The 24809-nt window shown below is 40.8% G+C and overlaps 1 long non-coding RNA gene across 3 annotated transcripts in view; it reads right to left on the bottom strand.

The window, feature by feature from the left end:
- LOC141140698 (uncharacterized) overlaps window positions 1–24809 on the bottom strand; it is a 117946-nt gene that overhangs the window by 39428 nt on the left and 53709 nt on the right. The window contains exon 2 of one of the 3 annotated variants that reach the window (XR_012243987.1): window positions 16623–16673. The exons of 1 other annotated variant lie outside the window; for it this stretch is intronic. This is a non-coding gene — a long non-coding RNA (uncharacterized lncRNA). Of the gene's footprint in view, window positions 1–16472; window positions 16674–24809 lie in introns of all 3 variants that reach the window. One more of the 3 variants, XR_012243986.1, reaches the window with a different exon arrangement.

Below are 24809 nucleotides of genomic sequence, written 5' to 3'. Positions count from 1 at the left end.
GTGCGGCCCCCCCCCCCTCCTGAACCGTACCAGGCCACATGCCCTCAACATTGGGAGGGTGCTTTGGGGTAGCCCCCCAAAACACCTTGTCCCCATGTTGATGAGGACAAGGGCCTCATCCTCACAACCATGGCCGGTGGTTGTGGGGGTCTGCGGGCGGGGGGCTTATCGGAATCTGGAAGCCCCTTTTAACAAGGGGACCCCCAGATCCCGGCCCCCCCCCTGTGTGAAATGGTAAGGGGGTACTTACCCCTACCATTTCACTAAAAAACTGTCAAAAATGTTAAAAATGACAAGAGACAGTTTTTGACAATTCCTTTATTTAAATGCTTCTTCTTTCTTCCTTCATCTTCTTCTTCTTCTGGTTCTTCTGGCTCTTCTGGTTCTTCCTCCGGCGTTCTCGTCCAGCATCTTCTCCGCGGCGTCTTCTATCTTCTTCTCCTCGGGCCGCTCCGCACCCATGGCATGAGGGGAGGCTCCCGCTCTTCTCTTCATCTTCTTCTCTTCTTCATCTTCTTCTTCTTCTTCATCTTCTTCTTCTTCTTCTCTTCTTCATGTCTTCTCCGGGCCGCTCCGCAGCCATGCTGTGGCATGGAGGGAGGCTCCCGCTGTGTGACGGCGTCTCTTCGTCTGACGGTTCTTAAATAACGGGGGGCGGGGCCACCCGGTGACCCCGCCCCCCTCTGACGCACGGTGACATGACGGGACTTCCCTGTGGCATTCCCCGTGACGTCACAGGGAAGTCCCGTCAAATCACCGTGCGTCAGAGGGGGGCGGGGTCACCGGGTGGCCCCGCCCCCGTTATTTAAGAACCGTCAGACGAAGAGACGCCGTCACACAGCGGGAGCCTCCCTCCATGCCACAGCATGGCTGCGGAGCGGCCCGGAGAAGACATGAAGAAGAGAAGAAGAAGATGAAGAAGAAGATGAAGAAGAAGATGAAGAAGAGAAGAAGATGAAGAGAAGAGCGGGAGCCTCCCCTCATGCCATGGGTGCGGAGCGGCCCGAGGAGAAGAAGATAGAAGACGCCGCGGAGAAGATGCTGGACGAGAACGCCGAAGGAAGAACCAGAAGAGCCAGAAGAACCAGAAGAAGAAGAAGATGAAGGAAGAAAGAAGAAGCATTTAAATAAAGGAATTGTCAAAAACTGTCTCTTGTCATTTTTAACATTTTTGACAGTTTTTTAGTGAAATGGTAGGGGTAAGTACCCCCTTACCATTTCACACAGGGGGGGGGCCGGGATCTGGGGGTCCCCTTGTTAAAGGGGGCTTCCAGATTCCGATAAGCCCCCCGCCCGCAGACCCCCACAACCACCGGCCACGGTTGTGAGGATGAGGCCCTTGTCCTCATCAACATGGGGACAAGGTGTTTTGGGGGGCTACCCCAAAGCACCCTCCCAATGTTGAGGGCATGTGGCCTGGTACGGTTCAGGAGGGGGGGGGGCCGCACTCTCGTCCCCCCCTCTTTTCCTGCGGCCTGCCAGGTTGCGTGCTCGGATAAGGGTCTGGTATGGATTTTTAGGGGGACCCCACGCTGTTTTTTTTTTTTTTTTTTTGGCGCGGGGTTCCCCTTAAAATCCATACCAGACCTGAAGGGTCTGGTATGGAATTTAGGGGGAACCCCACGTCAATTTTTTTTTTACATTTTGGCTGGGGTTCCCCTTAATATCCATACCAGACCTGAAGGGCCTTGTATGGAATTTAGGGGGACCCCCACATCATTTTTTTTTTTTTAATTTTGGTTCGGGGTTGCCCTGTGGGGAATTCCCATGCCGTTTTTATCAATGAACTTCTATGTGTATTGTCGGCAATGCAATAGCCGCGGTAGTTTTAAATGTGTTTTTTCCTTCAAAATGTCATTTTGCTGTCAGACTGTTCTAAACACGGGAAACATGCGCCCCTTTACAGGCATACTATAGACACCCCCCAGGTATGAAATTTAAAGGGATATTACACTTTTATTGTTTGACTTTAAGCATTATTAAAATCACTGCTCCTGAAAAAACGGCCGTTTTTAAAACTTTTTTTTGCATTGATTCATGTCCCCTGGGGCAGGACCCAGGTCCCCAAACACTTTTATTGACAATAACTTGCATATTAGCCTTTAAAATTAGCACTTTTGATTATTCATGTTCGTGTCCCATAGACTTTAACGGTGTTCGCGTGTTCGAACGAATTTTTTTCCTGTTCGCATGTTCTGGTGCGAACCGAACAGGGGGGTGTTCGGCTCATCCCTAGTCCTCAAGAAGTTTGTAATGGTGCCCAATGAAAACCTGTGGCTTTGTGTAACTTAAAGGCAGGCTGCATCTACACACTGGCTTGTATACAGTTTTGGGGCAATTTGTAGGCATTTTGCCAAGGCACCCCTGAAGAAACCTCAAGGCACCCCAGGGTGCCTGGGCACCCTGGCTGAAAAAGGCTGAGTTACAGTGAACAGCTCTATATTTGTTTTTCTTCAAGAGATCTCCCAGTAACAAATAAATGTAGCCACCATTCCTAATAAACAGATCCTTCACTGCATAGTTGTGTGACATCATGGGGTTGACTTACTAAAACTGGAGAGTGCAAAATCTGGTGCAGCTCTTCATAGAAACCAAGCAGTTCTCAGTTTTTTCTTTTTGTCAAAGCTTAAAGTGGAGTTCCACCCAAAAGTGGAAGCTCTGCTTATCTGTCTCCTCCTCGGCTCTGGTGCCACATTTGGAACCTTTCGGGGGGGATTGGAGAGGGTACCTGTTTTTATAGGGTACCCATCCCAAATTGTGGCGGACTTTGCTGCAGTGAGGTATGTAAGAAGTTCGGCCCCCCTCCTCCTTCCACGCCGCTGGGCCACTTAAGAAAGCACAGCACGCTATGCGCGTGCGCAGTAGGGGATCGGACGTGAAGCTGCAAGGCTCCACTTCCGGTTTCCCTTACAGGCTATGGCGGTGGCAGCACCTGAAACCCGACGGAAATATCGGCTGGGGTGCCGACATTGCTGCATTCCAGGACAGGTAAGTGTCCTAATATTAAAAGTCAGCAGCTACATGTTTAGCTGCTGACTTTTAATTTTTCCGTGGGAGGGGGGGCAGAACTCTGCTTTAATTGAACAAGCTGAAGTTAGAAGCTGATTGGCTACCATGCACAGCTGCACCAGATTGTCAGGGTCAAAAGCAAAAATGTCCTTGTAAGCAATACGTGATGATGGTATAATGATGTAGGTGGAAGGTGCTGGATCCCAAATCGAGCTATTCACCAACCTGTGATAGTACCTCTATGATGTGGTGCACTATGGGGTTGATTTACTAAAACTAGAGAGTGCAAAATCTGGTGCAGCTCTGCACAGAACCAGTCAGCTTCCAGATTTTTATTTTTATTTTTTGGGCAAAGCTTAAAGTGATTCTAAAGGTAAAGAAACATCACACCCAGTCCCTCTGTTCTAGCAATCTATCCTAAACTGTGTAAATGTTTTAATAAAAGGATGCCTGTAAATACCTTATCTCTGATCCCTTGTCCCAGATCTTTTATAGCTGGTCATGTGACCTCCGGACGCTCTCTTCCTCCAATCTAAGGGCTACAGCATGAGGGGCCGAGATCCCCTCTGATGTCAGCCTTGGGAGGTCACGTAACCACTTTGTTGGTCACTCAGCCCCTCCCGCTGTAGCCTTTAGATGGGGTGGAGAGTGGCTGGAGGTCATGTGACCCTCCATAAAAGATCTGGGACAAGGTATTTACAGGCATCATTTTACAAAAACATTTACATAGTGTAAGATAGATTGACAGAACAGAGGGACTGGCAGTAATATTTCTTTACCTTTACTGCCAGCTACTAATAGCAGCAGGAGGGGGTGATGGCTTTGACAGCTCACACACAGGAGCTGACAGGCAGGGAGGGAGGGGGAAAGAGAAGTCCAGTGGGATGACGGAAGTTTGTAAACTGACCACGGTAATCAGGAACCAGCAGCCATGATTACTGTGGTCAGCATACAGAGGGGGACACAGGAACAGCCAGGATCAACCAGGTTTTTTACAGCTTAGAAAGGGGCAGATTAGACAGCACAAGCACTATTCTGTTTCATCTGCTATAAGGGAACGGGATCTCTTTTTTTTGTTTTTTTACCATGCACTACCAGATTTTGCACTCTCCAATTATTGTAAATCAACCCGAATGACTCACAATGGATTGGTAGCATTCTAACCTGAAAGACTAACACCACCTTTAAGACCATGTTACCTGTGTCATCCATTTTTAGAGAGTAACATGTGCTAGGCAGATCCCCCATACCCAAAACAGCACCCCTTTGTAGCTCCACCCACACATCCACATCATTCTTCACAGGGATCTGTAAATGAATAAACCACAAGTCCCACTGGCCACCACAGCAGATGGACATATCGTTTTAAATGGAGCACAAGTGCAGTGATCAATGCACTCATAGTACTTTGACACTTTCTCCAGCTCTCTAACTGAAAGCCTATACCTCGGTCTGCAGGAGCCTGGCATTGCACCCGTGATTCACTGATCGGTGTTGCAATGCTTAGCAGGCACACTCCAAAAAATGTATTAAATGCACATTTTATTCTGCAAACATATGTGCATTTCATTTTTTTTTTTTTTTTTGCAAGAGGTGAACATAGCCTTTATGATGCCTCAAAGGCACTTTGGATGAAACAATGGAAGGTGTAGGTAGAAAAAAAAATGCCCCACCCTAAGTATAGGAATCCAAGTATATTTATTTTATCATAGTCCAAAAATAACAAAGCTAAAAAGCCAACACATTTTTGGAAGCTATAATGTTTACCCTTCATCAGGGCAGAAATTGTGGGTTTAGCTGGACTCTTAGGCCGGGTACACAGAGATCAAAATTCATCGGGTTCAGCAGGAATTCAGCTGAATTTCAACCTATGTGTGGTTCTGACAGGAGCTGATCATTAAACCGGCTTCTGTGAAATGGTCCTGCCGGAAAATTTTTATTACCCACTTAACCTCCAGGAGATTTACCCCCCTTCATGACCAGGCCATTTTTTGCGATGTGGCACTGTGTTACTTTAACTGATAATTGCGCGTCGTGCAACAATGTACTCAAATAAAATTGATGTACTTTTTTTCCTGCAAATAGAGCTTTCTTTTGGTGATACTTGATCACCTTTGCTTTTTTAATTTTTTGCACTATTAACAAAAAAGATCGTCAATTTTGAAACAAATACAATATTTTTTACTTTCTGCTATAAAAAATATCCAATAAAAAAATTCAAAAATCTAATTTCTTCATAAATTTAGGCCAATATGTATTCTGCTGCATATTTTTGGTAAAATAAATTCCCAATAAGCATATATTGATTGGTTTGCGCAAAAGTTATAGCGTCTACAAACTATGGGAGGACTTATAGCAGGACTGTGATATTGTGGTGGACTTTTGATATTTTTTGGGGACCAGTGACACAAATACAGTGATCAGTGCTAAAAAATATGCACTGTCAATGTACTAATGACACTGGCTGGGAAGGGGTTAACATCAGAGGCGATAAAAGAGTTAAATGTGATTAAGGATGGAAAAAGTTATAGATCAGCATAGGGGATGCTCGCATAGGTATGAAAAATGATGGGCCCCATGGCTCGAGGTTCCTGGGCTAGCCCCAGTAGATCTGTTCATGGATAGGTTGCTCAGACTTAATGCAGGATGAGAATGTCTTAGGCCAAGGGAATAATGAGGTGATGGGCATTATAGATCATAATGGTGCATAAGTGCACCTTTATTGTTTGCAACATCGAGTATTTTTTAGATAAATAATGTTGGTAGCATTGGATATCTGTGTGTAAAAATGTGCAATGTATTGGTTGGCATTGTTACTGTATGCTTTGTTCTCGATAAACCTTTTTTTGCTGGATGAAAAAAAAAAAAGAGTTAAATGTGTGCCTAGCCAGTGTTTTTCTAAACTATGGGAGGTGATTTTACTAGGGCATGGATCCATGTCCCTGCTTTGCAGGAATACAGGATCCATGCCATCTCTACTGACAGAACGGAGATCTGCCTTGTTTACATAAGCAGACTGCTGTTCTGGCTCTCTCCTCGATCATCGGCGGTTGCCGGCGGACATCAAGTCCACTGTATCTGCCACTGGGCCCTTGCTGTGTGTGAGCACCAGTGGCACACATACGCATGCCCTACTCAGAAGATCCGGATCAGGTATATATGCGTAATCCGGTGCACAGGGACCACCCTGTAGCAGTAACACTGCTATAGGGAAGTCCTGGACTGGTGGTTAATCAGCAGTCTGCATCCAATTAAGTAAAAAATGGAAAATACCACCAACCCACGCAGATGGAAAACTTATTAAGTTAACGTTCAACTTAAATAGGAGCAGCACATTGTGTTTGAAAATAAATAGAAAAGTAATTAATAAATGAATTAATTAGAACTAATAAATTAATTAGAACAGTTCTCTCTACAAAGTGCAAGTGCAGAAAAAAGGGTTAATCTCTTAACACAAGAAATCAAAAATATGTATAAGTGAAAAAAGGGCTAGTGTTAAATACAATCATATATAAACTCTCAACTCCAAATATGAAAATACCCAACATGGTGTTTATTACCATGTGCTCGAAAAATCATCAAAATCAAAATTATTATAATTTAAAAAAAATATTAAAATAAAAAATATGTCAAAATCCAAAAGTGAAAAATAGTGTTCAAAATGGACAAATTCTGAATAACTTTTGGATCAATCTTCCTAATATGCGATGATCATTAAAGAGGTTAATCTTCCACCACCATCACCGGCCACACAGTCTACTCATCAGAATGTAATGACCCCTGTTACAGGAGTCAAAAACGCTTTTTTTTTCTGCACTTGCACTTTATAGAGAGTGCGGTTAAATTAATCAATTAGTTCTAATTAATTTATTAAAAAATTTTCAGTCTGCATCCAATGGCTGCAGTGCTGATCAGTATATTCTGAAAATGGAGGAGTCCCCACTATCAAAATACAATAGCACACCGTGGAGGATTCTTGCATCCAACTTATTTGTGAGGATCCAGGAATCTGTTCGGTTTTTTTTCGTTCAGTCTGCTGGTTAAACGAAAAAAAACTTAAGCTGGTCATAGACTGTTTGAATCTCGGCTGCTTCAGCAGGGACCGGACGAAATTCAAACCATGTATGGGCAGACTTGATTTACCCAAGTTGATCAATCGATCAACTTGGGTACAACTAGCATGTCGGATTTTACATGCAATTATTGCTAGCGGCTATTATAACAGTAATAATTGTGCTCTAAATGGGCGGGAATGGCCTAAAACTAGAAAAAAAAAAACATATCTAGCTAGACATACACTTTCACCTAAACTTTGGTTTAGGATAGCTATAAAAGCATATTATCACAACAAAATCAAAATGATCATGCTGATAATAATAAGGATATGACTGCCGACATATCATTTTTCCATAATGCTGAGAAATGTGCATAAAAAAAATGTATGCCTGAACTAAATAAAATAAAACTGTTAGTGGAAACATAACTTAACTTCATAACCTATATATATATGTCATCTTGGATGAAGCATCAAAGGACTGGAGCCTCTGTCAGGTTTTAGTCCTATCTGATTCTCTATTTATGAAGATTTACTTTAGTGTTTTACTGTCAGGACAGGGTGTGATGGTATCAATTGTCTTTATTGTTGTCTCTGCTTTCCTGTCCTTGTGACAGCCATGGCCCCCTATAAAATGTATAACCTAAAAATGAAACACATTGCAGCAGCCTGCCAGATGTGTCAGCTGTGTTGTTTCTTTTTTCTATGGGAGGTGTTATTCAGTCCACAGAGATAGGTGGGAACAATGTAACTGATAATAGCACCGCAGAGACAGAGAAAACAGGAGGTGATATAGTAACACATTTTCAATTGGTCTATTTACCAGATCAAAAGTGAGCCAATAAAAGCAGTTCATTGTTATAGTTTCCATACACTTTAATTTTTCAGATGAAAATGGTTTAGCACCAGAATAACATGCTGTGCTGTACCTTAAAGTTGTACTAAACCCACAACAGTAAAAAAAATCTGTATATGCAGTAAAGCATGCTTGTTATACTCACTGTGGAACCTAAGGGGTTAATCCTCTGCATTGTGTAAAAAGGCTGTTTGATCCTGTCTTCTCCAATCCACCCCTTCTTCCACAGTCCCAAAATGATCTCCTGATAGAACAGAACCTTGGGGGCAAGCTGCACATGCTCAGTTTGGTGTGTATTGCTAGAGAGGTTTTTTTTTTTTTTCTTGAGAGAGTAAATGAATGAAAACTCCTCCTACAAGCTCTCACCAGACACTAATAGAAGTCACAAAACTGCTGTAACTGCTGATGAGAAAAGGTACTTAGCAGTTTATATTTACTAAAATAATTGCATTTCCATGTTCTTTGTACTGTGGGAGAACAGATATAGTGAATGCAGGGTCCTGGGTTTAGTAACACTTTAAGCTAAGGCAGGTCATAACCACACTGGGGTTCATTTACTCAAATTGGAGACTGCAAACTCTGGTGCAGCTGTGTATGGTAGCCAATCAGCTTCTAACTTCAGCTTGTTCAATTAAGCTTTGACAAAAAAAAACTGGAAGCTGATTGGTTTCTATGCAGAGCTGCCCCAGATATTGCACGCACCATTTTTAGTAAATCAACCTTATATGTAACTCCATCCACACATGCTGGCTGTCAGCCACCCCAACAGCAGCTGCAGTTGATTGGATGCAGTCGTTGTTCGGCCACCAATTTTGCAATTGTTTCCTTTGATTTTTTAAATCAAAGAATATTGGGAGGAAGGAGGCAACAGAAAGCACATTTCAGGTGGTTTATCAAGACCTGGCCAAAATGAAACAGTGTCTGGCCAGCAGTGTTAATTTCATTGAGTAAAACATTTTAGTCGACTAAATGAATACTATTTTAGTCGACTAAAATACAACTAAAACTAAAACAATTGAGATGACTAGAATATGACTAAAACTAAAATGGCATTTTAGTCAAAAGACTAAAATGGGAGTAAAACTAAAATGCCATTTTAGTCAAAAGGCTTATGCCCTGTACACACGATCAGACATTGATCAGACATTCCGACAACAAAATCCATGGATTTTTTCCGACGGATGTTGGCTCAAACTTGTCTTGCATACACACGGTCCCACAAAGTTGTCGGAAAATCCGATCATTCTGAACGCGGTGATGTAAAACACGTACGTCGGGACTATAAACGGGGCAGTAGCCAATAGCTTTCGTCTCTTAATTTATTCTGAGCATGCGTGGCACTTTGTGCGTCGGATTTGTGTACACACGATCATTAACCGATTGGATTTTGTTGTCGGAATATTTTATAGCCTGCTCTCAAACTTTGTGTGTTGGAAATTCCAATGAAAAAAGTCTGAAGGAGCCCATGCACGATCGGAATTTCCGACAACACAATCCGGTCGCACTTTTTCCATTGGAAAACCCAACCGTGTGTACAAGGCATAAGACTAAAACTAAATGAAAACTTGACTTCATAATTACCACTGGTCTGTAGTGCATGTTCAAACCTCAATACCATGAATAATAGCATATTCGATTTTTCATTCCAGCAGTATATAAAGAGTTTGGAAATTGTGGAGAAATTTTAACTAATGCATTACAATTTAATTACACCCATTCGATTTTAGACGACTAAAATGAGTTTTAGTCGACTAAAATGTACTGGAGGTTTCATTCGACTAAATACGACTAAAGCTAAAACAATTGCAAAAGACTAAAATGGGGCTAAAACTAAAATGCCATTTTAGTCCTAAGACTTATGCCCTGTACACACGATCGGACATTCCGACAACAAAATCCATCGGATTTTTTCTGACGGATGTTGGCTCAAACTTGTCTTGCATACACATGGGCACACAAAGTTGGATGGTATTTCCGAACATCAAGAACGCGGTGATGTACAACACGTACGACGAGCCGAGAAAAATTAAGTTCAATAGCCAGTGCGGCTCTTCTGCTTGATTACGAGCATGCGTGGCACTTTGTGCGTCGGAATTGTCTACACACAATCGGAATTTACAAGGAACGGATTTTGTTGTCAGAAAATTTTAGAGCCAGCTCTCAAACTTTGTGTGTCGGAAATTCCGATGGAAAAAGTCAGATGGAGCCTACACACGGTCGGAATTTCTGACAACAAGCTCCGATCGCACATTTTCCGTTGGAAAGCCCGATCGTGTGTACAGGGCATAAGACTAAAACCAAATCGAAATTTGCTGCCAAAATTAACACTGATGGCCAGACTAAAACAACGAAATGATCATTTTGAGAACGAGTGAACTGTGCGGTAGTCAGGATAAGAACAAGGACAATGAGGAAGATGAAAAGGATGAAGACCATCAACGTTTGCCTGAGACCTCCTTCATCAAACAAATTTGGGATCTAACAAAATACTTTTGGAAAAAGCACCCATCATTGTAAATAACTTTCCGTATTCTTTCTCATGGATCTGAATAGAAATAAAATAATTTGCTCTCTCACACCTAGTTTGTAGATGGCTGACCTTTTAGGTGTTATGTTCTGCCAGCTTTTATCCTTGACCTGAAATGTTAAAGGCAAAGCCCAGAAAGTCAAAAAAAGTTTTAAAAAGAACTTGGCTTTTTTTCCAGGATGATTAATAATTAGAATTTTGCACAATCTGATATACAATAGTTCATCGTCTGTTGGTGAAATTCATTCTCTAGGAGTCAAACAGCAGCCTAGAAAGAACTTGAGCTGAATAGCATGTGTTCCCATGGAAAGTGAATGCAGATCACAGTGGCAGTGATTTCTCCATAGTCCATTGTGACACGGCTCCACTTGCAGGGAAACATCAGGACAATGTGCAGCATCTGACATCCCCTGATGAATAGAGTTTAGGCAGGTGCATCTGTGCATTTGTCACAAATGGAAAGGAACAGCCAAGAGACAATAAAAGCTGCACTCTTCCTATGCTTTATTTTTTATTATTGTTTGTGTGTTATCTCCTATGTATTTGACAAAGTCACTTGCATAAATGATCATAAATTACAAGTGATTAGTTCAATTATAGTTTCATGTCAAGGATTACAGCTGAATTTCAGAGGATTGAAATACATTTAGCTATTCTATACAATGGCATGTAAATGCAGCTTTGTAGTATGAATTATAGGCGTTTATAAATTTACTTGGACTTAAAGAGGAAGTAAACCGCTTGTTTGGTTTTTTTTTGTTTGTTTTTTGTTTTCTGACCTGCAAAGTAAAGGCATAATGTGCTAGTATGCATCACATACTAGCACATTATGTGAAACATACCTGCAAACGAAGCCCTCTTTGTCACCACTGGAGGCTGCATCCATCTTTACCGTCTTCCTTCCGGGTCCGTGGATTCGGTCATGGCACAGGGCTCTGAGAGAACGGCACGGGTGGTCATTCCTTCAGAGCGCATGCGCCGATTACGTCATCCGCTCCATTTGCAGGGTTTTAGGGTTGGAATTAGGGTTTTCCCTTGAAGAACAAGGTTAGGACTCAGGGATTGGAATAGGGGCCTCCTCCAAAGGTCAAAGGTAAGCAGGCAGGTCCCCAGAGGTCAATGGTCAAGAGGCGTGGCTGACCCACCCCCACAGAAGTGTTCCACCTACCCCAACTAGTCGGGGAATGAACAAGTTGGTAGGTAAGCCTTATTATAGGCTTATCTATAGGTACAATTAATCAATAGGAGTTTACAGCCACTTTAAAGTAAAAGTAGCCAAAACATTTTTTTGTTTTGGTAGGGAAAAATTAGAGACTCTGATAGGTTGTAATTGCTGTCTGTGCCCTGACCCTTCTCCTCCTTTCTTAGGCAGATTCACGCTCTCTTTTCGTACTCATGACTAAGGATGAGTTTGGGTTCGGTCTGCACTAATATTCAGCGGAACCTAAAAGGAAGCTGTTAGTGTCAAGCCAATCAACTGTGGCCAAGGGGTTTCCAGCACTGCAGCTGCATGTACACAAAGGGGAAGGGATGCTCATGACATCATTGACCTAATATGGCCACATTAGTTTGTGGACATTGACCTCATATGGTCATGTGGTTATACTATCAATGATGTCACAAGCATGCCTTAGGCGGAAAATGTAGCCCCTAGCGGTCAGCTGGACCCCATGGAAAAGCTCAAAGAGGTCAGGAGTTTCTTCTCTTCCCTGATTTTTAATCTCAGGTTGCTACTGGCTACAACACCTGGCCTTCTGCTTGGCAACAGAAGCAAGATTGGTTAAAATTGGCGGGCTCACTCAGCCCGCGTGGCTGGAGCATTTAAAAGCCAGTCGGCATCTGCAGGGTCGTTTACCACGCTGAGGAAGAGGACAGGATTGTGGCCCCACCCGCCCGCCAATTCTACCTTTTGTTGTTACTATCATGGTGTTGTTTAGTGGGGGATTAGTCATGAAGTATAGTCTGGATGGACACCGTGTCTTGATTTACTGGTATGTTGTTGATAGCCAGAATGGTTTAAATTCAGTTAAAGCTTGTTTGAGATGTTCTATTAAAGGAGAAGTCCGGGCAAAACCTAACTAATGCTAAACCTGCTCTGTGCCACATTCTAAACCTAATCTATCTAACCCTGTAGATCAAATATCACGGTATTGTTTTCAATGGGGACGTCCACATAGGTGCGTAAACATGTGCTGCATTCAGATCCGAAACCAAAAACTGAAAAATGTGCATCTAAGGACATGCATTTTAGGCACTTATGAATGTGAACACATGTATACACATAAACATAGATGCAAAAAGTGGAATCTGGTATTGAGAAATAAGCAGGAAGATATAAAACTACAATTTTATGCAATTTCAAAAATGTATCAAAAGCATCTCAACTCTGCAGCTGAGTCTCCCTGGCCTGGAAGTACACCCGTATTTTCTGTTGTACAGCCTCACGAACCTGTGTACACAAGGCCGATGGCTGCATGGCAATTAGCAAGACCGTTTGCCTGCACAATTCCTGCACAATGAGGCTGAGTTACTAAAAAGTTGCGAATGTTCACACAAAACAGTGTAATGGTCTACTTCAATTATGGCAGGATCACTAGGGGTTATTTTAATGAAAACTATAGATTTCTAAAATACTAAAAAATGATTTTTTAATTGAATTATGTTACACATTATAAGAGATTGTAGTAGGATTTAATTATACTTGAATAGATTTGATAGGCTTAAACGATTCTTCATTTAAAGTAGTGAACTCTAATTTTAAACTTTGCCCTGAAGCTTATTATAAGTCTTGCCTGTAGGTACCTTGGAAACAACCTAATCTTGTGCCATTTCGTAGATATTCACATTGGGTCTAGATGATGATGTCACTGGCACATGCACAGTTCACGCTACATTTAGGGCACATTGAGTGTGCCATGATTGCAAAGAGTGTTGTGCAGTGACAGTGACTCCCATGCACATGCGCGTGCCAGTGACGTCATCGCGGCTCAGCCATTCAAACAACCAGAAGGCGCAAATCCAATAAAAAGACCCAGTGAAGATGAAAGCGCCAGAAATGGTGAAAATGTAGCTCTGGAGGGCTCCATTTAAAAGGTAAATCTAAAAGGTAAATCTGTCTGTAAATCTGCAAGACTAGCACATTATGGTACAAATCTGCAAGACGCCCATTTAAAAAAAAAATCTAGAGTTTAATATTACTTTATATACAACTGTAAGAACCAACAAAGAAACTAATCTATTTGGTCAAATCTTGCAGGATTCAGGATTTTCAAGCAGCATCAATTGTTTCTGTTCAGTGAAAACCTATAATGTACTGTGTTTCCCCGAAAATAAGACCTACCTCGATAATAAGACCTACTGTGATTTTCGGGGAGGGCTGCAATATAAGCCCTACCCCGGAAATAAGTCCTAGCTTAAAGTTGTTGTAAATGCTAGAATCCACTCTCCTACAATAGTATACAGTGTAAAAGGTGCGTGTTTCTGCAACACAACTGTATCAAATACCTTCGGTACAGCGCCGCTTGGCGCTCAGCTGATCTCTTCTCCTTTTCTCCTGGCTGTCAGCGGGGAATCTCGGCCCCCCCTCCCTGCAGTATTCAGAGTGGGGAAGACAGCTTGGGGCAGGCCATGGAAGTGCCGGGTGTCAGCGGGGAATCTCGGTCCCCCCTCCCTGCAGTGTTCAGAGTGGGGAAGACAGCTTGGGGCAGGCCATGGAAGTGCCGGGTGTCAGCGGGGGATCTCGGCCCCCCTCCCTCTACAGGCCTTCAGCTGATCTTTACCTCTCCTCAACACCTCGGGGGCAGGCCATGGAAGCGCCAATATAAGAAGGTATTTGCACAACTATACCACAGCGATACACACCGTTTACACCACACAATCCTGTAATAGAGAGGGTTCCAAGATTTCACAACCACTTTTACTATGTTCATACTGGGGATTCCTACATGGCAAGCCCTACCCCAAAAATAAGCCCTAGTGTGTTTTTGGTTGCCAAAATTAATATAAGACCCAGGCTTATTTTCGGGGCAAACACGGTATGTGCACAGTAACCAATCCCAGATCACCTTCTCATTAATCCAACCATACTAAATTAATATTATTTGTCTGCTAGTAACAGAATATGACAGTCATGAAAGAAACTGATCTATGTGTTTTCCCATAGCAATTAGATTCTTCATCTCATTTTCTAACATGCATGAATCCGAATTTGATTGGTTGCCAAGAGCAACACAGACACCCTCAAACCCATACTGCCTATACCTGTCAGCCATAGGCGTGCTCATAGGGTGTGCCAGGTATGCCTGGGCACACCCTTATCACCCTGTGTGCCAGAGATTCCCCGTTTAAATCCCTGATATTTCACCAAAGCTCCTAAAAAACGTGTAAAAATTAAAATTGTAAAAAAAATAATAAAAAAGAAAATAGTACAAATAAAAACTACTGACACCATCCACTGCTTTACTGACACTGCCAGTATATATACACACATGCACACACACATATGTGTTTGAGCTTTAAGGTGCACACCCTAATGCAATAGGCTGCGCACACCTATGCTTTCAGCCTCGCTTAACCACTTGCCGCCCGCCATATAGCAAAATGATGGCGGCAAAGTGGTTTCAATATCCTGACCGGACGTCATATGACGTGATCAGGATATTAAGCCGCTGCGCACCCCCAGGCGCGCGCATCGCTGCGATCATTGTTGCGGTGTGTCAATCTGACACACCGCAACTCTGATCTAGGTAAAGAGTCTCTGACGGAGACTCTTTACCACATGATCAGCCAAGTCCAATCACGGCTGATCACGATGTAAATAGGAAGAGCCGGTGATCGGCTTTTTCTCACTCGCGTCTGACATGCACAAGTAGAGGAGAGCAGATTGGCTGCTCTCCTGACAGGGGGGTCTGTGCTGATTGTTTATCAGCACAGCCCCCCTCGGATCCCACCCAGGACCACCAGGGAGGCCGCCCAGGACCACCAGGATGGCCATCCACACTGGACCACCAGGTATGCCCCCTAGACCCCCAGGGAAATACTAATCTGTGCCCAGTCAGATGCCAATCAATGCCCAGGCAGCTGCCAATCAGTGCCCACTCACAATGCCTACCACTGCCAGTGCCACCAGGGATCAGTGCCTCATATCAGTGCTGCGTATCAGTGCCACGTATCAGTGCCCATCAGTGCCCAGCAGTGTCGCCTATCAGTGCCCATCAGTGCCGCCTATCAGTGCCACCCATAAGAACCCATCTTTGCAGCCTTTCAGTGCCCATCAGTGTCGCCTATCAGTGCCCATCAGTGCCCACCAGTGCCACCCAGTGCCACCCATGAGTGCCCATCAGTGCCGCCTATCAATGCCCATCAGTGCTGCTTATCAGTGCCACCCAACAGTGCCGCCTACCAGTGCCCATCAGTGCCGCATATCAGTGCCCCATCATCAGTGCCCGTCAGTGCCCGCTCATTGGTGCCACCTCATCGGTACCTCCTTATCAGTGCCTGTCAGTGCCGCCTTATCAGTGCCCATCAGTGAAAGAGAAAACTTACTTATTTACAAAATGTTTTAACAGAAACAAAAGCAAAACTTTTATTTTTTTCAAAATTTTCGGTCTTTTTTTATTTGTTTAGCAAAAAAAAAAAAAACGCAGAGGTGATCAAATACCACCAAAAGAAAGCTCTATTTGTGGGAACAAAATGATAAAAATTTAGTTTGGGTACAGTGTAGCATGACCGCGCAATTGTCATTCAAACTGCGACATCGTGAAAGCTCAAAATTGGTCTGGGCAGGAAGGTGTATAAGTGCCCTGTATTGAAGTGGTTAAAACAAGCCATTTACAGGTGAGGCCAGTTCACAGCCTTGAACAGCAAATGTGAGGTCACATCACATCCTTAAATCAGCCTCTAACTTCAGCTTATCCAATTAAAGGGTAACCCCACCTTCATGGGGAAAAATATAGCAAACAAAGAAAATATAGCATACATAATTGTGACACAAGTCTTATTGTAATTGAATTTTAATGAAAAATCACCTTTCCTTTACAATCTGCAGCCGCTGTAATTATTGCAATGCAGTATGGCTACCTGGAAACCTTCTGTACACAAAATGTACACTGTACACAGAATGCCCCTCAGAAACATCATCTCAGAAACATAATTTCCTGCTTGTGTGATTGGCTCACCGATTTTCCCAGAAATGTGCCCTAAGTTTCAAGTCAGATTTCAGGCATCCCCTGCAACAAAAATGTCATTGTGTCATTATGAAACCACTCCTATTAGACTCACTTTCCCACATGGACACAGACAGACACAGACAAATGCATAGTGATTTCTTCAGAACAACAAAAGGTAGGAATCTAGTTTGTTAAAATCCTTGTAATGAACAGTGAACACCCAGAGAGGAATGTTTATTGCTCAACAAAAGTGGAGTTACTCTTTAAGCTTTGACAATAAAATCTGAAAGCTGATTGGTTTTCTATGCAGAGTTGCACCAGATGTTGCATTTCCAAGTTTAGTAAATAACCCCCACTGTTACTAGTTAAAGCACACCAATGAAGCAATAAATTACTGATGTGTATAGGAGCTAGAATATATATATTTATATATATATATATATATATATATATATATATATATAATTTCTACTTGTAGAGTCTACTGTGGACTATGCAGGCTATTAACCCTCTCTCAGCCCTCTTCCATTAGATCCCCCACCTCTTACAGGCCAATGCACCCCTCTAGTGAAGAGTCCTTATACCGGGATCATGCATAATGCGAACCTCACTCCTCTAAATTATACTTGACAATCAGACAAACCAGTGATCTTCCAGGTTTTATCTTCTTCCTCCCATAAGGTTAAGTGATGCTTCGGCTCCTCTCACCAATGACCCTCTGGAGACCGTTCAATTAAAGATAAGAGGCGGCGATGTGGCTCTGCATCAAAGTCATACATCGCATGGCATTCCGGATCCCACATTTCCTCTCCTCTTCTGATAAAACAATTGCAGCACCATTCCATACACGGCTGTCTCCATCCCAATTATTCATATCTAAGTTATCGATGAAAAATTGGACTCACTCAAGCTGCAATCCACTAATTATCAAAAGACATATCTGGCATAACTTCTATGTCATAATTCAAAGCCAAATACACATACAGTATATATATATATATATATATACTGTATATACACTTAGAATTGAAAGAAGGAAAGGGAGGTGCCTTTATGTATCATATATATATATATATATATATATATATATATATATATATATATATATATACAGACACATACTGGAAGAAGGAAATGGAGATGTCTTTATGTATCATATATATAGAGAAAGGGGAATATCTATGTACATATGTAAGTATCTATTGGATACATAGAGACACTGATTTTCTTCCCCTCTCTCTATACTGTACAGAAAAAAAAAGAGAAAAGAGGGGTGTCTCTTTGCATCCCTTAATAGTATATATATATATATATATATATATATATATATATATATATATATATATATATATATATACACACACACATATATATGTATATCTATATATATATATATAGATATATATGTACACACACACACACATATATATATATAACATATTATACATTATGAACAAACACAATACCCAGATGTTTATATTCATAGATTTCCAGATTTTTGCCGCTGACCCTGCAAACCTTTTCTTGGAGGAATAAATAAAAAGTCGTTTTGATTCTTTCTTATTTTTTACACCCATCTATATAGTAGTCTATACCATGTCTTCATACTTTTTTTTACATCAGAGCCCCCTGCTTTATAAAGTGATATTTTTGCGGTCGTTATAAATATAATTCGCGGTATGTAATGATCACACCTCGGTGGACCCCCCCCCCCCCCACACCCCCGTTTATTTGTAACATTGTAGATTACTGACATTGTTTATTCATTTTTCTTTATACATTGTATATTTTATGCATTGAAGTTTATGTAGCCATTGTGTAAAAGCAATATTAGCTAACCACATAAAAGGACTCGGAAACAAATATATAATTATGCTCTCAATGAATCAGTTTTACAATGACTGTACAGCAGATTGCAAGTTCATTACAGCAATAGATATCCATTAACATCTAAATAGTAATATATCCAATTAGAGCTGGAGCCATATGCTGAGACCTAGTAAAAGGCAGGCGCCGGCTTCTATGGGATCCTCTGTATTCTGCAGGCTGTCGTTGTGTCTATTGGCGCTAACACACAAAATACTTTTCCAAAGGATTATATATCTGTTTATATAACTGCTAAGAGAAACCTGTGACCGACTCCGGAGACTGGTGGGGAGCATTTGCTGTCCCCAGTTTTTCGGACAGTCCCTTGGTGGTGTGTGCATCGTCCCCAATTATTACATACATGTCATTGTTTAACATTCCTTGAAAGATCTGTATAAAGACAAGCAAACTCAGACACTGGGTGATTTAGGAAACGTTTTATTAAAGCATGAAAAATAAGTTGACATACATGATATTGATTTTCAAAAATATATATTAGATCGTTATAGTTATTTGTATAGTATTGCGAAGTTGTTATAATCACTCTGATTGCTGCTACTGCTTCCTTAGGTCATGTGTATAACAATATCATTGTGCGATACTTAGATAGATAGTGCACACAGGTTTTGCGTATGAGAGAGAGAGGAAGAGAGAGAGAGAGATTTATTTATATACTGAGTACTGCTTGGACCTTGGGGAAGGGGACATACCCCGAAAGCTTGTCCTGAAAAATTGTATGTTAGTGCAAATAAAAAAAGTATCACGGACTCAATTTTCTCTATACAGAGTAAAAAAAGAGTAGCATTTTTAAAAAGGATTTTATCATGGCAAATAAATAAAAAGTCGTATTGTCATCTTCTTCTGTAGTACACCCATCTAAATAGTGTCTACTGTATTCTATGCCCATCTTTTAATACTTTTTATTTGCAAACAGAAACCTTCTATTGAATAAAGGTTAGTGGGATTTCGGGATTCTACCTGGAAATACCGAAGTTGATATATATATTATTATATATAGAGAGAGAAAGAGAGAGAGAAAGCTAGGAATATATATATATATATATATATATATATATATATATATATATATATATATATATATATATATATATATATATACAGAGAGAGAGAGAGAGAGAGAAAGAAAGAAAAATAGAGTGAGAATTTATACATATAACAATTAACATTACAGCATACACAAAATTACTAAATAGTAATACAATCACTATAATAAAATACTGGCTCATAATAATATATTAATAATATAATAATAATATAATATATAATAATATAATAATAATATAATAATAAATAAGTAAATAATAATAATAATAGTACACATATTGAACTCGAATAATAATATTAATAACAATACAGAAATAGAACTTGAATAATTATATAAATATAGTAATACACATGTAGAAGTTGAATAATAATAATAATAATAATAATATAACACTCCTAATAATTAATGGCTGTTTTAAATTGTGAAACATATCCCCGTTATAGCAGTGCCCCCTATCCTGTATACCTTTATTTCCTGGACTGGCTGAGGGATTTGTCACCACAGTGTGAAAAGTGGCTTTCAGAGCCGTAAATATGCAAAATCAGAGGAGTCTACAAGCTAGCTGGTTTCTAATGATACCACAAAGGGTTCAGATTAACCATTTCCTGGACAAACCCCAGGAAACAGCGATGCCAACATGCTAAGATGTGTCTGCCATTTATTACAATCCAGCGCGATTTATAATTACAAGGAGACACACGGGGGTCATAGGAGGTCCTGTAATACAGATTACTCTGTTTAAATTTCGGCATGGCTCTGTAGCTTTGGATATAAAGCTGTGTCTATGGAAGGATTGCAGTTTTTATCTCTATAATGTTGTAAGGTTTATGAGATGTTTTTTCCCTATGATTTAAAAGCACCAGATACTGGATGTTAGTCAAATAATCTGGTCATTGTGGCTGTGTCCCTTCTCCACTTACTTTACATATCCACATGACAGGAGGCAGTGATACTTCAGGATCGATTTTCACCATTATTTTGTATAATTATGATACGTTATGGCATCTCTTTACAAAGCTGACACCGTTTAAAAAAAAAAAAAAAAAAAAAAAAAAGAAAAAAAGTGTGTATAGATAGATAGATAGATAGATAGATATACATAGAACATAGATACATATGCACATATATATATATATATATATATATATATATATATATATATATATATATATATATATATATATATATATATATATATATATATATATTGGTTCAAAATAAAAATATAGATCTCATATATGTGAATTCAATTTTCTGTAAAAGAATTTTTAAATTACAGAAACAGTAGAACACAACATGTGTCAATTATTTTAAAACTATGTAAACACTGATGACAATACAATGCTTTGTTAATGTCATTGTGTAATTGCTGCAACATTTAGATTTATTACTGGAAACTAGGAATAGATCCTACATGAACTATCAACCACTTCATCCAGATATATAACTCCTGCATGCAAGAGGTTAAAAAAAATACTGAATAGTGAATAGAAAGATAGATACATATAAAAGATATACACAGATGGGTAGATGGATGCTGAAGAGGAGAAGAGAATATTACTGACACAATCTATAGACTATTAATGGCTTCTTACTAATCCATTAAAATAGTAAATAAAAATAAATATATAAATCTATAAATAATAACTATATATATATATATTCTGTAAAAAGTCAATTTTCGAAGACTGACAGCCTACTAATATTTAAATGGATAAAATAGAAAATGTCCCATTTTAACAGAGGGACACTGGAAGCTCTAGCAACCTTAATTGGCTTTTACTATCAAAGTGTTTTTTTAGACTGAATTGATGTTAGTAGTAAAGTATTCATTCATGACTTTTTGTGCACAGAATTAAAATTGATATGGCTCCTGTTTATGATTCATATGCAGTTAGAAAAGGGAGAGGAGCAGACAGGATTTGGTAGCATTAGGGTAAAAGGTCACCAGGAAAGATTAGGGCTTTTTGATGGCACAGACAAGATGACTATTTGGGAATCTTATTGCTAAGCCTATCAAGGGAATTCCAGAGCCAGGAACAAGCAGCCTCTAGAATGTGGCACCTGTGTGCTAGACTTTAGAACAGTGTCACTCAGAAGGTCAGCCTTCTTGTTGACTTTTCCCCTACAGTCTGCTTAATGACAAAGGATGGGAAGGTTGCTGGAGTCACGTTTTGGGGGGCTGAATGGCTGCAGTGCTGTAATAATAAGTGTAATGGGGATATGTACAGAGAGTAAGACTCACTGGGGTGTAAAAAAGACACAGGTTCTGCTTGTGCTATTTACAGAGGAAAGGAAGCTGAAATCCCCTGTAAAGCAATCAATATAGACCTGGAGTCTTCATTTACAATGCTGGATTCTGGAAATGAGGCTTTTCTCTTGATAAGTGCAGGTTAAGAAGACACCTGAGATAAACTCTTTTCTCTACTGCTCTGATGGGGACTTAGATAGGGAGCATCTCCCACCTTATCTGCTCACAGATTAATTGCTTGTGCTGTTTGTGTATAATAGAAAGGAAACTGTAAAAGGACTTAATTATCCCTAGTGGAAGAGCAGTGCTTATTGGGATGCATTATACAGCTCTTCTCCCTTTGAGGATGTTGCCTGATGTCCTGGGATTTATAAAAACAGGACATTTATGGATATTTTAAGAGGATCACTAGAGCATTGCATATGGCAGCCACCACATAGAATGTGATGCCCTATAGCAGAGGACCCCAGCTTTTGTGAGCATATTTGGTAGAGTACATAGAAATTTGTGGCTTTCGATTACATCACTTTTAAAATATGTAGTGTCTGAATATTGAATTAAATATACTTGGCTATATACTCAGCAATTGTTTTTAAAATGCTTTTAGTAACAAATGTTTCCTGTTTTTCAGGAGCCAAACAATAAAAAAATATTGATACCTTATTATTGAGAAACCTTATGTTTCCATTTTTTGGAGGGGATGATAATAATATGTACTAACAGGGCTGCTGATAGAAATCATGGGGCCCCGTACAGCCTACCTGAGGGGGAACCCTTCAGCCCCACCCTTGGTGCCTCCTAAGCCCCACCCCTGGCCCCGCCCCTATACAGAGAGGCTAGGGTATAGAGACAGGCTAGGGTATACTCATAAAGGCTAAATTGTGAGCGTGGTTAATTTAAAAATATGCACCACACGGAGCTGAAAAACAGACGTGGTTTAAATTCCGCTTAATTATTGGGCATAGCTTAAAGGGGTGTGGTTAATTAGCGTCTAAGATGACTGAGTGTAGGATGCAGATAACACTGTGCTGCGTTCAAAACTGCACTGTCCAATTTCTCGACAGTCAAACAGTGCTACGTGAAAAAGGAGATGCTAATTATGTCAGCTAAGCCCACTTTTTAAGAAAAAAAGCTTTTTCAAAACTTTTAATGAGAAGTAATATTATTTCTAAGGGCCGGTTCACACCATGCCTGTATCTGAATTGTGAAGGAATGTGCTGTGGATTCCTGTACAATTCAACCTGCATGCAAAACGAACTGCTTTTCTGGTCTGCAGCAGGTGTCAATAAAAAGTTAATGACACCTCAAACACAGGTCGCAAACGTAGTGTTTGCCAGCCCTGGATCACCATGTGATCTGGTTGCAGTGCATACACTACTTTTGGTGCATTGCATTTCAAAATGAATGAGCTTGAAATTGCATTGCACAGACCCGCATGTGAATTGCACATGGACGCACAGTACGTTCCTGTGTGATTCAGCTCCAGGCATGGTGTGAACCAGTGATCTAAAAATGTAGACAGAAGTAATAAAAAGTGGGGTTTGCTGAAATTGATGACATCTCCTTTTTCATGTAGCACTACTGTGAGAAATTGGGAAGTGCAGTTTAAAACCCGATTTCTCACAGTCAGGACAGCTGTGCTACATGAAAAAGCAGACATTCGACTTTATATTGCAGTTAATATGACTGGGCTAACCTACAGTCCCCTGAGAATCCAGATCCACTGCCACCATATTGGTAATGCAGCTCATGTGTGCACACCACACCAGAAGAAGCCGGGAACGATCATCCTCGAAGCCGGCCACATCCCCTGGAGAAAGACTTTTTTTTTTTCTGCACTCTGTTCAGATTGCCCGGGCCCCCCCTGGTGGCCAGGCCCGGTACAACAGGGCCAGTTGTACTGGCTTATCAGCGGCCCTGTGTACTAATGTGCCCCGTACTTATTCCCCTGGGGGAGGGGCAGATATCTGAGGACCCCCTTATAAACCCCAACATTCCTTTTGACAGGATATAGGTAACAGGCCATGTTCCTCAACATAGGTACAAGGTGTATTGAATGGAGGGAAGGCTTGTCCACCCCCCTTGCCAGTTATCCTCCCAATGATAAATGGTATGTGGCCTGGTGTGGTCCAGGAGGGGAGTGTACACTCACTGCCCTCCCTTTCCTGACCACCCAGGCTTCATGCCTGGATAAGGGCCTGGTTGAAATTTTATGAAAAACCCCATGCCATTTTTTTTAATGTGTACCCCTATCCAGGCATGTGAGCATGTGTTCCCCCCTCACATGAAGCACACCAGGCAACATGCCTTTCAACATTTGGGGGGGGTGATTTTCAAGGGAGGTGGACAAGTCTTCCAATATGCCTTTCAACATTGGAGGGGGGGGACCTTTGCAGGGAGGGGGCTTATAGGAATCAGGAAGCCTGCTTTAGAATAAGGGGGCCTCCAGATATACTACATTACTACCCCTTGTTACTCCTTCCCCAAAATGATTCAAAAGGAAATATCGACAACAATATTGTGAGAAAGTCCATTAACCTCACTGGTGGTATGATTATGTCAGATTTTTGCGTCTCAAACCGGTACAATTGTTTTGCATAGAAATTTGGCGGTTTATATTGTAGACCTGTAATTCTTAGCAATAACACACTTAACTCTGTCTAAACAAGAGTCTAGTAGAAATCCCGGGTATGCTAAAGTTTGAAACACAAAATCATAAATTATAATATAATAAATAACTATAAATAATTATAACAAATAATAATAATAAAATGAATTTCCCCACGATTCACTATCGCTCAATTCTGCAAGTGTTCTAATTTACGATTGTTGTTTTCTAGCTGGTCTAAAACCACTTTTGACATAAAGGGACACTTTTTAGTTGCTATGGACAATCTCAAGTTTCCAGGCAGAAAGAACAGTATATATAATATAAAACTGCACGCAGGGCACTGGACAAAGCATTAGGGACAAAAGGGATGTGAAATGATTTCATACAGTAATGTAATCTGTA

The sequence above is a fragment of the Aquarana catesbeiana genome, linkage group LG04 (genome assembly GCF_042186555.1).
Source record: "Aquarana catesbeiana isolate 2022-GZ linkage group LG04, ASM4218655v1, whole genome shotgun sequence".
In the NCBI taxonomy this organism is placed as follows: Eukaryota; Metazoa; Chordata; class Amphibia; order Anura; family Ranidae; genus Aquarana; species Aquarana catesbeiana.
Note: the sequence above shows the minus strand (reverse complement) of the source record. Positions and strands in the feature narration are given on the sequence as shown.